Source organism: Cebus imitator, unplaced genomic scaffold (genome assembly GCF_001604975.1).
Source record: "Cebus imitator isolate Cc_AM_T3 unplaced genomic scaffold, Cebus_imitator-1.0 Scaffold484, whole genome shotgun sequence".
Classification (NCBI taxonomy): Eukaryota; Metazoa; Chordata; class Mammalia; order Primates; family Cebidae; genus Cebus; species Cebus imitator.
The window spans coordinates 368,966-379,239 of NW_016107799.1; the positions used below are offsets into that span (position 1 = coordinate 368,966).

At 41.3% G+C, this 10,274-nt stretch overlaps 1 protein-coding gene and 1 non-coding gene across 2 annotated transcripts in view; one reads left to right on the forward strand and one right to left on the reverse strand.

Annotated features, from left to right (window-relative positions):
- The window catches only part of JMJD1C (jumonji domain containing 1C), a 287,926-nt gene that overhangs the window by 121,306 nt on the left and 156,346 nt on the right, over positions 1-10,274 (reverse strand). The window lies entirely within an intron of this gene.
- On the forward strand, positions 6,020-6,136 carry LOC119468733. The gene has a single exon (XR_005197494.1). It is a non-coding gene; the product is annotated as a U5 spliceosomal RNA (small nuclear RNA).

The following is a 10,274-nucleotide window of genomic DNA, read 5'->3' on the forward strand; positions in this document are numbered from 1 at the left end:
TAGTAGAGACGGGGTTTCACCATGTTGGTCAGGCTGGTCTCCAACTCCTGACCTCGGGTGATTCAACCGCCTCAGCCTCCCAAAGTGCTGGGATTACAGACATGAGCCACGGTACCCAGCTAGAATCCCAGTATTTTACTACGGGTTATGGGTGAATCATCTGAGGTCAGGAGTTCTGGACCAGCCTGGCCAACATGATGAAACCCCATCTCTACAAAAAATACAAAGATTAGCTAGGTGTGGTGGCGCTTGCTTGTAATCCCAGTTACTTGGGAGGCTGATGCAGGAGTACCACTTGAACTCAGGAGGCTGTTGCAGTAAGACGAGGTCACGCCACCGCATTCTAGCCTGGGTGACAGAGTGAGACTTTGTCTCCAAAAAAAAAAAAAAAAAAAAATTTGCCTACAACCAACCTAGCCAAGTATTTTCCCAAGGATGATCACACATTCCAATTCCCATTACCAGAGATAATCACTTCTATTATCGTTATTCTAGAATCAGTCTAAAAGAATAAATGACTTCCTCAACCTTTTCTTGGTTTGGTGGTCTCAATGCCACCAAAACCTTAACTGAAATAAACCATGGCCACTCCATTTTATATTCATCCTTCTAGCTATCAAATGAACCAACAAATACCTAGATATAAGTAGTGTGCAGAACCAGACCCCTCTGCTCTCATAGAGTTTTTATTCCAGTGGGGTGGATAAAGAATGTATCACTACCTTCCTGGCCATATTCTGATGATGAGACCTCTCCTATTTCTTCTATTTATCACTTATATTCATTGCTACCACTCAGGTACATCAAGTAAGATAGAAATATGTAATATTTGTTTTCCCTTCATCAAAAATACACAACTAACACACTCACTGTCATAAAATAGGACCTCAAGATAAAATCTTCAGGTCATTCTACTTTTATAATCACCCATGATCTAGCTTTCTAATTCTGCATTCCTTTGAAACTCCTCTCTCAAAGTAATGGCCCACTTATTGCTAAAATTCAGTCCTCTACCCTCCTTAAGACAGAGGCATTCATATTAATTATAGCCTATGTTATAAAACACTTATTCATCCTTTGACTTTGAAAATACCATATTCTGGTGCTTTCCCTTCTATTTCTCTAACATTTTTTTAATCTTCCCAGCTGGCTCCACTTCTTCACAATCCTTAAATGTGGCTGTGGCTCAAGATTAAGCCAATCACTTTGAAGTCTAACTGATCATCTCATGGCTTTAAATAATATCTGTCACATCTAGGTCCTTTTTCTGACCTTTCTCATGCACTAATTCAGTTATTTTGATTTCTTAATTGGCTGTCATTTCATCTGACTCTTCTAACTGATCCTAAAAGACAAATTTATCTAAATCATTCCCTTATTCAAAACACTTTATTATTACATTTTGAAAGATATCCTAATCATCTTCACCTTGCAGATGAACTCTTCAGCAATTCAACCCTTTCCTTTTTCCAGATTCATATTTCACTATGGCTATTTTTATAATTATGCATATCTCACATCCTTAAATGTTTTTTGTTCTTTCATATTTATTCTCCTCTGATTTAGCTTAAGATGTTTCCCTTTTTCTGTTACAATTCAATCAATTTTTTTTTTTTTTTTTNAAAAAAACCACATTGTGTATAAACATATAGCAAGCATCAGTCACTCAATTATTCATTTGTTACTCATTAAATTAAGGTCTTATTTTAATCAACAATTTAATCCTGGAAACTTCTTTGGCCTTCAACTTTCTCATCTACAAAATTATCTGCCTCTGATATAAACATTTAACTCTGACTGGCTTAAGTACTACCTGAATTTAAGTGGGAAACATAGTTTAGTTTGGAAAGTATTTCAGCTATGAATATGGCACAATATCCTATCATAAAAGTGAAAACCATATTAATTTAGAAAAAAACTAAACAGACATGCATGATTTTAATGTATGCCTGTTTATTCATATTTTCATATTTAAGAGCCCAGTAGAATGATGTTGGCAAGTCCATTTCAGAAAATGAGAGCATTCTTTTTTCTCTTTTTTGAGGCAGAGTCTGGCTCTGTCGCTCAGGATGAAGTGTGGTAGCCTGATCTCAGCTCACTGCAACCTTTGCCTCCTGGGTTCAAGCGATTTTCCTGCCTCAGCCTCCTGAGCAGCTGAGATTACAGTCATGTGCCACCACACACAGCTCATTTTTTTTTTTTTTTTTTTTTTTTTTTTTCAAGGGGTTTTCTTTTTTTTTTTTTTTTTTTTTTTTTGTGGGTTTTTCACTCATGGTTGCCAGGCTGGAGTGCAGTGGCGTGATCTCGGCTCACTGCAACCTCTGCCTCCTGGGTTCAAGCACTTCTCCAGCCTCAGCCTCCCAAGTAGCTGGGACTACAGGCACGTGTCACAATACCCAGCTAATTTTTATATTTTCAGTAGAGACGGGGTTTCACCATATTGGCCAGAATGGTCTTGATCTCCTAACTTCGATCCGCCTGCCTCGGCCTGCCAAAGTGTGGGAATTACAGGCACAAGCCACTATGCTTGGCTCACTCTTTCCAAGGCCTAGTTGAAACACAGTTTTGTATAATTTCTGTATCTCACCACTGCAAATTAATCCTTTTCTGCTTTATATACCCACTGTTGGTTGTTTGGACTTGTACTACAACACAGTAAAAATAGTTTTAACTTATTATTTATGCATTTATCTGTCTCCACAAAACTCTGAGCTCCAGGAAGACACAGATTTCTTCAATTCTGTTTGTATTTTCCATAGTATCTAAAATCAAAGCGTATCATTAAATATTTCTAAAGAAGTTCTAAAATTGAGGGTCATTAGGGAAAACACCTTCCATCAGCTCCTAAGAAATTAATTTTAAAAGGCAGTATTGAAAATGTAGAACTAAATTGTTGCAGCCAGTCTACAGTTTTTTATGAGGAAATTATGTAAGAAGTGCCACAACCATCTTAGGTCATCAAATTTAAAAACAGGAATTAGCCGTTAAAGATTCTTTCTAAAGTGGTTAAAAAAAAAAAAAGTTAGCATTTAGGTTTCTTTTTTTGTTTGTTTGGTTTGGTTTTTTGAGTATCTCTCTGTGTCATTTGGACTAAAGTACAGTGGTTCAATCATGGCTCACTGTCTCATTGCAGCCTTCAACTCCTGAGCTCAAGTGATCCTCCCACCTTAGCCTCCCTGAAAATACTGGAATACAGACATGTGCCATTGTGCCCTGCTAATTTTTTATTTTTTGTAGAGACAGGGTCTTACCCAGGTTGGTCCTGAACTACTGGCCTGAGGTGATACTCCTGCCTCAGCCTCCTGAAGTCACAGGTGGGAGCCACCACACCTGGCCTGCATTTAGAATTCTAAGAGCAACCACAAATATTAGCTGCAAATGTTAAAAAATTACAATTACTGTTTTAAACCTATGAGTTCTGCCTCCACTGGCTGCTTTGTTGCTATGATTCTACATAGGCTCACCAGAGAACCTGCTGATCAAGTTAAGAGGTCTCTCTCAAGAAGTATTAACTAGATTTTGAATTGTTTTATAACCAAGTTTCCTTTCAAAAAGAAAAAAATTTACTTCCAAATTGTCAGAGACAATGTATTTTTTAACATTTTAGTCAAGAAAAGTTTGGTAGATACAATTGATTTTTGTTATTCATCCTAGTTATGTTGTGTAAAGTCAATTCAAACTTTGAGTTAGTAAATATTGAGCTACTGCTCTTAAGGGAATGTAAGGCAGGCTCCGATGAGCCTCTGGTCACGTTTTTTGTTAACCATATTTATCCACAAACATGTTTTATGTGTGATTCCTGTTTAAACACACCAAATATATATCTTTTTTTTTTTTTTTTTTTTTTTGTTAAAGATGGAGTTTCACTCTTGTTGCCCAGACTGGTGTGCAATGCTGAGATCTTGGCTCACTGCAACCTCCACCTGTCAGGTTCAAGCAATTCTCCTGCCTCAGCCTCCCAATTAGCTGGGATTATGGGTGCTCACCACCATGCCTAGTTAATCTTTTGTATTTTTAGTAGAGAGAGGGTTTCACCATGTTGGTCAGGCTGGTCTGGAACTCCTGACCTGAGTTAATTCACCCACCTTAGCCTCCCAACATACTGGGATTAAAGGCGTGAGCCACCATGCCCAGGCATATCGTTGATTCAGTATACTGAGATCACGGACAACAGCACTATTAACTGATGCCTAAATAAAACTTATCTAACACATGTATTTTCCACAAAAGGCATATCATCACAGCCTTCTTGCAGTTAAAAAACATTAGGCAGTACTCAGCACTACGTTTAAGGAGCATTTTAAACAGCAAAATCACTAACTCAAACCAGAAAAACACAAAAATACAAAAAACATGACATTAAATAGACCATTAAAAGGACACTTGTTTGTAGTATGAGATCTGAAACAAGAAGGCAGAACACCACCTGCTCCATTTCAGTTGGAAATGTATGTATGGGTGACTCAAATTTTTCTCCACTCTGCTTAAGTCTATGAATGGCCAAGAAAGTGCCATTTTGGGTTACAAATAATTTTTAGTGAGTAGGCAGATTTGCAATTACAGAATCTGCACCATAATAAGGATCAGTTATATTTTCTACATGCTAGTAAGACTAGTTATCTAGCGGTAAAAGATAAAATAGTCTTTCCTGTTTGACAGTATGAAGTTTTTAAAAGAAAAGCAGGTGGAAGAGGACAATTTTTAAATTTAAAGCCAAAATCTCTATTTTACTCGTAAGTTCCCATTTTAAGATTTTCATAAATCAGATTATACATTTATTCGAAGTACCTGTTACTATATAATTATTCCCTTCCTGAACCATATGTGTTTATTTCACCACTTAGATTGAGAGTTTCTCAAAATTAGGAACCAGTCATCTCCTTTGTCATCTTTTCTCATCATCATCCCCAGGATTCTGAAAAGCATATGCAGTTACTAGTGTTGACAGTGAAGTGTTTATTTAAAAACATTACCAGGGCTCATAAACGAGAAAAAGTATAGAAAAAAAGAGAAAGAGTTATGTTGTTGGAAAACTAAGTGAAAGTAAGAAAGGGTATACATTTTTCTCTCCACTTTTTTTTTCTTTTTTCTTTTAACACTCCATTGTCAATATTAGATCAACCACTCTTCCCTTTATTCTTTTCATTGAGACTTAGAATTGTCACAAAATGCACAAGGTTGGAGGCCCACAATGAAATGGACTATCTTGCTACTTGGTGAGGAATTTACCAGGAATCCTTGTGATCTGATAAAACCCTGCTGATCCCAGAAGAAAGCAATGTGTGATCATAAAGAGAGGTAGGAAAGGCCAGGCACGGTGGCTCACACCTGAAATCCCAGCACTTTGGGAGGCTGAGGCAGGCAAATGACCTGAGGTCAGCATTTTGAGACCGGCATGACCACCAAGGAGAAACCCTATCTCTACTAAAAATACAAAATTAGCTGGGAGTGGTGGCGCATGCCTATAATCCCAGCTATTTGGGAGGTTGAGGCAGGATAATCACTTTTCCGGGAGGCAGAAGTTGCAGTGAGCCAGGACCACCCCAAGTGCACTCCAGCCTGGGCAACAAGAGCAAAACTCCGTCTCAAAAAAAAAAAAAAAATTAGCCAGGCATGGTGGTACATGGCTGTAGTCCTTGTAGGTATACTAATCCCTACTCGGGAGGCTGAGGTACGAGAGTTGCTTGAACCCAGGAGGTGGAGGTTGCAGTAAGCTGAGATGGCTACACAGGTGACAGAGTAAGACTCTAAATCAAAAATAAATAAATAAAAATAGAATTGGCTAGTACATAGCAATCATTTAAATGAAAATAAGTTCAAAAATTGTAGTATTAACTAAAGTGTAAATTAAAGTGGTATCAATTAAATTGTCAATTTTTAAAATAAAACATATTGAAGGACTATAACAACAGAAAATTCGGACAGAAGACAGCAAATGTAATTTAGATGTAAATATATATATTTTATAGATTTAGTATATAAGATGAATAAAAATAATTACATATAAAAACCACATTGTTTGCTCTGGTTTCTCTTCATAACGAATAAATCTTTCACCTTTTATTAAAGATTTCCATGGAGAGGAACAATTATGAGTTTATAACTGAATTTTTTGATGTCCTGCTTAGGCAAGGCTCATTAAAAAAACAACAACAACAACAAAAAAAAAACCACATTGTGTATAAACATATAGCAAGCATCAGTCACTCAATTATTCATTTGTTACTCATTAAATTAAGGTCTTATTTTAATCAACAATTTAATCCTGGAAACTTCTTTGGCCTTCAACTTTCTCATCTACAAAATTATCTGCCTCTGATATAAACATTTAACTCTGACTGGCTTAAGTACTACCTGAATTTAAGTGGGAAACATAGTTTAGTTTGGAAAGTATTTCAGCTATGAATATGGCACAATATCCTATCATAAAAGTGAAAACCATATTAATTTAGAAAAAAACTAAACAGACATGCATGATTTTAATGTATGCCTGTTTATTCATATTTTCATATTTAAGAGCCCAGTAGAATGATGTTGGCAAGTCCATTTCAGAAAATGAGAGCATTCTTTTTTCTCTTTTTTGAGGCAGAGTCTGGCTCTGTCGCTCAGGATGAAGTGTGGTAGCCTGATCTCAGCTCACTGCAACCTTTGCCTCCTGGGTTCAAGCGATTTTCCTGCCTCAGCCTCCTGAGCAGCTGAGATTACAGTCATGTGCCACCACACACAGCTCATTTTTTTTTTTTTTTTTTTTTTTTTTTTTCAAGGGGTTTTCTTTTTTTTTTTTTTTTTTTTTTTTTGTGGGTTTTTCACTCATGGTTGCCAGGCTGGAGTGCAGTGGCGTGATCTCGGCTCACTGCAACCTCTGCCTCCTGGGTTCAAGCACTTCTCCAGCCTCAGCCTCCCAAGTAGCTGGGACTACAGGCACGTGTCACAATACCCAGCTAATTTTNACTGCAACCTCCACCTCCTGGGTTCAAGCAATTCTCGTGCCTCAGCCTCCCAAGTAGCTGGGATTACAGGCGCCTGCCACCACGCCCGGCTATCGTCTTTTGTATTTTTAGTAGAGATGGGGTTTCTCCATGTTTGGGTCAGGCTGGTCTCAAACTCCCAACCTCAGGTCAACCGCCCACCTTGGCCTCCCACTACCACACTCAGCCAATTTTTTTTTTTTAAACAGAGACTGGCTCTCCAGGCTGGTCTGGAACCCCGAAGCTCAAGTGATCCTCCTGCCTGGGCATCTCAAATGCTCGGATTACAGGCATGAACAATAATACCTGGCCAAAATACCTTTAACTATAACATCAGCTAGAGAGGAGGCTGAGACTGTAGGGAAAACAAAATAAATAAGGAAAAAGGAAAAGGTGAGAAAACGCTGAAAAGAGTAAAACGCTGAAAAGAAGACATTAAATTGGAATGTTATAAAAATGTGAAATATTTTCATTTACGTCCTAGGGTTGCTGTAATGAAGCACTTACTACAAACAACATTAGTGGGTGGCTTAAACAACAAATTGATTTCCTCATAGTTCTGGAGGCTAGAAGTTCAAAATCAAGGTGTCAATGATAGTGGTGATGGCCCATCTGTAATGGCTGATGAGAGGACATCAGCTGCAGCGGGGGGCTGTGTGCTCCACAGAGGCAGGGGGTGGGGTGCTAGGAACAGGTGATTCCAGTGGGAGCCCCATTCCCTACTGAGTTGGTGGGGCAGAAACTCATGCTCCCAGGTGCAGCTGCAGCTGTCCAGCTGTGGCTCCAGACCCAGGCATCCCTGTGCTCTCGGGGGCCTGAGAAGCCCACTGCCCACAGGTTTGGAAGTACATGGTCCTACTCTCTGGCCTCTCTCCGCTCCCAGCACCTGTTCTGCAGCATAGCAAAGTTGTGAACATGCCCTGACAGCTGAGCCCAGGTGCTGCTGCAAGCAGGGCAGGTGTGCATGTGCTTAGAGCATTGATGACATGCCAGCCCCTGCTGCCTTGGCCCCCTCCAGACTTTAGGTGCCAAGGAGCATAGGAGGGAGGTCAACAGTATAATGGTGGCTTGGCATGGGCCTGTGGGCGTCTCTTAGCATGGAAAACCTGGACATCTTGGACGGCATGTATGAACCATGGATGGTGGCGGGACCAGACAAGTTCCTAGAAGGGAAGGGCAGGTCCCCGGTGAAACCCCAGCTACAAGCCAGGGACAACCTGAAGCCTGGGGGCCAGGCTACCAGTTCCAGGTAGGGTCTCCAGCCCAGAGTGAGAACTTCCTTAATGCCTTTTAGCCAGTCAGACAGTGCTTATCCAGGCCCAACCATGCTCCCTTCTGAGCCCATAAAAACCCTGGACTCAGCCAGACTTAGACACTCATTGGGACTACTTATCTGCAGACAGGAGCTACCCACTTTGGGTCTCCTCTTTGCTGAGAGCTGTTCTGTCACCCCTCTCCACCTTGCTCACTACCCTCCAGTTGTCCACATAACCTCATTCTTCCTGGATGCAGGACAAGAATTCCAGACTCACCAAATGGCAGGAGCACAAGGAGCTGTAACACATTCCTGGCTGGCTTACCAAGGTGTGAGTGGTGACTTGCTCTCGGACTGTGGGAGTGAAGAGTGGCAAAGTTTCTGGAAGCCCAGACCTCAGGATTCCCCAAGCCAGAGCTGCTGTAACACTATATTCCTCCTGCCCTCCACCGGGAAGCCACCCCATGGGATGAGAAGCAGCAGCAGGGCCAGGCCAGCCCAGGAGTTGCCAGCTGGAGCGGGATGGCAAGACTGAAAGAGCTGTAATACAAATGGGCTGAAACAGCCACCCCACCCCCACCCCAAAAAGCTAACCCTCCCCCTCCACTCACTGCACTGTAGGCAACAAGAAAGAGAGAAGAGCTGTAGCCCTACTGAGAGCCCAGACTTCAGGACCCCCCATGTCAGGGCTATGACACTGGTGCCCTCTTTGGGGCTCTGCAATTCCTGGCATCTCTGAGCTTTCAGGTGACACCACATTCCCTCCATCCAGACATGGGTGCCCGCAGTGACAGCCACTTGTGGTACATCTGATTCATGTACAGCCTCACAGTGGGGCTGGCACCTGTACCAGTGCCTGGAGCTGCCTGACCCACCACAGCAGCCAGTATGCCTGGCTGTACACAGTGGCCAGACCTTGAGCTTGCTCATTCACACTCCCCTCACTGCTCTGCTCCTGGCTTGCCCTTGGTAGGCGTGAGATCCAGGCCGGTGGTATGAACCAAGTTCAGCCTGCCAGGCTAAGTGGGCAGAAAGGGCCCAGCCAGAATGAGCAAAATTCAAGCATTGGTGTCACTGGCCACAGTTTCCAGCTGACGAAGTGACACCAATAGGACCATGTCTCCTCTGAAACCTGTACCAGAGCCCTTCCTTGCTTCTCCTAGCTTCCAGTGGTCTGCTGGCAACCTTTTGTAATCCTTAGCTTGCAGGAGCATCATGCCCATCTCTGCCACTGTTGTCACATGGTTGACACTGTGTATCTCCGTATCTATGTTCTGTCTTATAAGAAACCCTGGGCTGGGTGCTGTGGCTCACACCTGTAATCCCAGCACTTTGGGAGGCCGAGGGGGGTGGATCACAAGGTCAGGAGATTGAGACCATCCTGGCCAACATGGTGAAACCCCGTCTCTAAAAAAAAAAAAAAAAAAAAAAAAAGGAAAAAACCCTGGATTAAGGACAACTCTGATGACCTCATCTTAACTTGATTTTATCTTCAAAAACCCTACTTCTTATTAAGGTTACATTCATAAGTACTATATACCACAAGTATTAGATTTTCAACATATCTTTTTCGGGAAAACATTTCAAGCCGTAACATATCCTTTCCAAATATCTGCATATTTAAGATGTCCTCCCTACATCAGTTAACGACAGAATACCACAAACATTCTAATCTTTTTTAAAAATTTTATTCATTAATTTACATATTTAATAAATATTATTACTAAGCCTACATTAAGCACCATGCTAGAAACTATATGATATGAACTGGGAGTGGTGGCTGATGTCTGTAATCCCAGCACTTTGCGAGGCTGAGGTGGTGGATACCTGATATCAGGAGTTCCAGACCAGCTTAGCCAACGTGATGAAACCCCATATCTATTTAAAATACAAAAAATCAGCTGGGTGTGTTGGTGGGTGCCTATAATCTCAGCTACACAGGAGGCTGAGGCAGGAGGATGGCTTGAACCCAGGAGGCGAAGGTTGCAGTGAGCCAAGGTCATGCCATTGCACTCTAGCTTGGGCAACAAGAACAAGACTCCATCTCAAAA